Genomic DNA, 4,289 nt, shown 5'->3' on the forward strand with positions numbered 1-4,289 from the left:
TGCAGACTTCTTGTGGTAAAAACCATTTGTTGAGTCTCACTGGCTGTAGAACCCTTTACAAATGGGGCCTTATCAGGACGTGGCACCACATTTTTGCACTGCTCGTACGCCTGCTCTGAGAGCTCTGAAACACCTTTCTGGGAATTTCAGCTGGATCTGTTCTGTCCGTCACTGTGATCGGAGCGAACCGGAACCCGGGTCACGCCCACAGACGAGCGACAGGCGACCTTTCCTCGTAATCGCCCGTTCGTCAGCGGGAGTCGTCCTCTCCTCGTTTCATCCGATGTAAATCCGATGTCAAAGTCAAAGCAGCAGCACTGGGTCAGCAGATAATCAACATAATGACTTTTCATCTGGGCGCTGACCTAAAGACCCATATACCCCATGCAAACTGCGCATGTGTGTGTGTGTGTAATTCTCCCTCCCTTTATAAACATGTCCACCTGTGTTAATCTGTTCTTTCATCGTCTGGCCTGCTCTGTCTCCGCAGACCGAACACTAATATTTCGGACTCTGCGGATCAGTATATTCAATAATTTTTGCTCCTCATCAGGACACAGGTTCGTGCTGCAGGACTTGATGACTGGTTTGCTTTTTTCCCAGCGTGAACTTGGGCCTCCGGGGTTTCCGGCAGCTTGAAGCAGCCCAGGGTCCAGGTTCTCAAAGATCCCCTTGAACCAGACATCGATCAGCAGAAAGATCAACGTAAACAGAAACAGCTTCCCTCCTGTATCTTCAGAACGTCTGCAGATAAAAGGCAGGAGCTGATTTTCCCAGCAGTTTGGCAGCGGGTTGCTCCTCCACCCGGAACCCGACCGCAGCTCTGGTCCAGGTCCTGGATTTTCACCTCCGTCCTCCCAAGTCTCCTTCAGGTACGGAGAAAGTCCCCTGCGACTCTTCCACGCGGTATCATACGATATGGTACTGTTCCAGTTTGGTCGCGTGAAGTCTTCCCATCATATTGAATCTCCATTTGATGCAGAGAGTGCGATGAAAATCTTGGTTCCGGCAGCTAAACCATGAGTGTTACAGCGTGGAAAACCCAGCGGTGGAGGAAGCAGCAGTGCCACGGCGCAGAAGTACTTACGAGGAAAAGTCCTAGACGCATTCGATTCAAAATCTACTTCAAGTAACAAAAGTAAAAGTATTAATTATGCTGAATGTCCCCTTTCGGAACAATGTGTACGGATCACAAATCCTTACGCAGCTGGTAAAGGTGGAGCTAATTTCAACTACTTTACTGCTGATGGGCAGCTTCATCTATTATAGTCATATATCACCATTTATCGGTTGATTTATACTTTTAATTGATAATCAAAGAAACTACTGCAGTAACTAAAGCTGTGAGGTAAATGTAATGGAGGTATAAAGTGGCATAAAATTGACAAACTCAAACAAAGCAGCTCAAAACTGTGCCTGAGTGTTTGAGTATACGTACTCAGTTACATTCCACGACTGTAAAAAACCAATTTAAACATTGGGACAAACAGGTAAACAAGTGAGAAACACTGAAACGTTGCAGTCATTCAACCTCCTTTAGGGATTTTCCACCGTTTTGGAAAGGTGACATTTTTCTGGTGAGACCTCTCTGAAAGTCGTCAGGCCAAGTGATGAGAAAAACAGCAACGATTCTGTCGTCAGGACACGAGCTGATTTATTAGGAAGCGACGTCTTGCACCGAGTCGACGTTACGATTCGCGGCGGCAACGGATCGGTGACGACCGACACGTCTGATCTGAAAGTTCACGGAGTTTGTTTTTCTGCACACACCTTCAAAATAAAGGAAAAACAAAGTGAATGACACCTTCAAACGTGCAGCTTTCACATAACTCAGTTTGCGGTGATTAGTCCGTTATCCATCACGGCAGCTTTACGAGCTGCTTTTAAGTCGGCTGCCTTCATTATTTTCCTCACTGTGAGGTGAGGAGCTCTCCGAAGCCCCCCAGGGCTTATTTCATCCACCCGCACGGTTTTGCCTCATTACACCACCTCTTCTCTTTATCGTTCACTCATCATACCGGGATCAAATACGAGCATTTCTTCTTCTGGCCCTCTCAGTTTGACAGCAAACAGACGCAGGACTTCAGATCATTTTAGTTTTTCCTAAGCTGGGTGTGAGGTGACTGAAGTAATTTAAAGGTGTTTATGTCGTTTGAAGTGAAAGTAAATCCAGTCCCGCCGTCAGGATGGTGGGTGGAAAAAACCTCAGGGGTGCGGGTTTGGTTTCGGCGGTGGGGGAGACGGTCCTGCAAGACAACGACCCCACATGTCGTCCGTGTCAGCAGCTTGTTACCACCCTGGTTAGGTTTCGCTGTTGGGCGACCTCTAGTGGCCGTGGTAAGTAGGACGGGAGAAAAAGGCGGCAGTAAGGTGACGTTGGCGGGAGGTCGCGGTGGACGGGGGGGTCGACAAGGAGGCCGCCAATAGTCATCCACGACCTTAACCCCGTGTCTACTATTGTAGCTGTGACGACGAAGGCCCTCTAACCTTAAGGAAGTCCTCATTGTGACCCAAACCTCCGTCTTTTCCTAAACCGAACCGAGTAGTTTTTGTGCCTAAACCTAACCCAACCCCCAAGCTTAGCGGCGTTTTTATTATTGTGACCATGACGACGAAGGTCCGGTGCGGACCGGAGGGGCTCTACTTCAGGACACGCTGCCATGGGTCGTGTCGGAGGTTACGAGGTCGTTCAGGGTGGAGGACTGGCTGGATTTTTAAGCTGCAGTACCGCCAGTGACCGCGAGGCTGAGGGGCGGAGCCGAATCCAGCCCCGTGGATCCATCTCATTACAGTGACAGCTCAGCAGACCGACCTGGCTGTGGGTTCGACCGTGTCCTTTTGGGAGCCGTTGTCCAAATCTCTAAAACGTTAAAACGGACACATTTCAGCAGGACTCGATTACTGAAAACCACGTTTGTTGTCTTTTCATTCCGGTGGTACTGAGCCGTCTCCTCGCCACTGAATCGTGGTCACACTGAATGACACTGTCACACTTGGTGAGGAGGTCAGCTTGTCTTCGTCTTTTGCTTGTGCTTCAGTAGTTCGGTTCTCCCTTTGTCAAATAGTTGCCTCGACCACGTTTGAACCACAGTTCGTCAGAACGTAACAAGGGCGGCCGGCCGATTAGCGAGCTTTCTCGTGCTATACTTCACACCTCAAGGCGTTCGTCAGAGTTCACGCAGCTCCCTCTGGAGACGCTACAGGCTTCATCCTTCTGGTTCCACACGGGGGGCAGTCCTGCCCCAACGCCTGCAAACACACGCCGAGGAGGAAGATCAGCGGCGTTGTCGGGCATTTCAATCCCAGTTATCCCGTTGCAATCATTGCAAGGATTGTTCTCGTGGTGTACCCTCCCCTCTGTCTGTCTTTGAATTTCTGAACACGAGGTGCCCCCATCGGACTCCCCACATCCTGCCGGATTTTCGATCTGAGCGTCACGTTGCAGGTGCAGCTCACTGATGTTCACCCGATGGCCGCTTTCCCTGCAATGTTTCCATCCCTCTGATTACTTCTGGTTGGGTCAACCGTTGACTCTAAGTTGCCCGTAGGTGTGAGCGTGGGCGCGAGAGGTTGTTTGTCTCCGTGTGTCGGCCCCGTGATAGACCGGTGACCCGTCCCGGGTGGGAACTTCATTTCCCATGCGCTCGCACGACAAGGCGCGGGTCCGATGTTGTCACAGGCTCTGAGGCTCCCTTCAGCAGGCCTTTTTTCACGGCAGCCACTTTGACGCGCCAGAGCAATAAAAGCACAGGTGGATTTGATAACCTGGATCAAGACCGCGTTCCACTTAGAGGAGCCAGGTCTGGGGTTCGGCATCGTGCACGCCGGCTCACCGGGGAGATTTCCCGGGACTCTTCGCAGAACAAAACCGTGGTGAATGTCAGTTGTTCCACCTGTAGCTCTCTCTGCTAGGATTAGTCACGGTGTCTGCAGTGGAAAAAGTCTGTCAAGCATTTCCCCCGGGGAAGGTCTGGAGACTCTTGCAGTGCATGTGCAGACCCTCCTTGTATGTTGTGGAGAGGTCTCACATCGAAGCTCGAAACTGAAACTTTTGCAGGCAGGAATTTTTCGTCAGGGTCGATGATGGACAACCTGGGTCTCATTTTTGCAAATCTGTGCTCTGAGCTTTCACTTGTGGCCGATTTCACAAATGTACCTCGAATTGCACCTGTCGCGACACCTGTCAGTCAACCCTCCGTCAAGTCGCCCCCTCTCTCTCTCTCTCCCGCGTGCAGACAGAGCGCGCGAGGGGGAGCGAGGAAGAGGAGGCGGAGGAGGATGGACGGCGG

This window comes from Xiphias gladius, chromosome 11, assembly GCF_016859285.1.
Source record: "Xiphias gladius isolate SHS-SW01 ecotype Sanya breed wild chromosome 11, ASM1685928v1, whole genome shotgun sequence".
Classification (NCBI taxonomy): Eukaryota; Metazoa; Chordata; class Actinopteri; order Istiophoriformes; family Xiphiidae; genus Xiphias; species Xiphias gladius.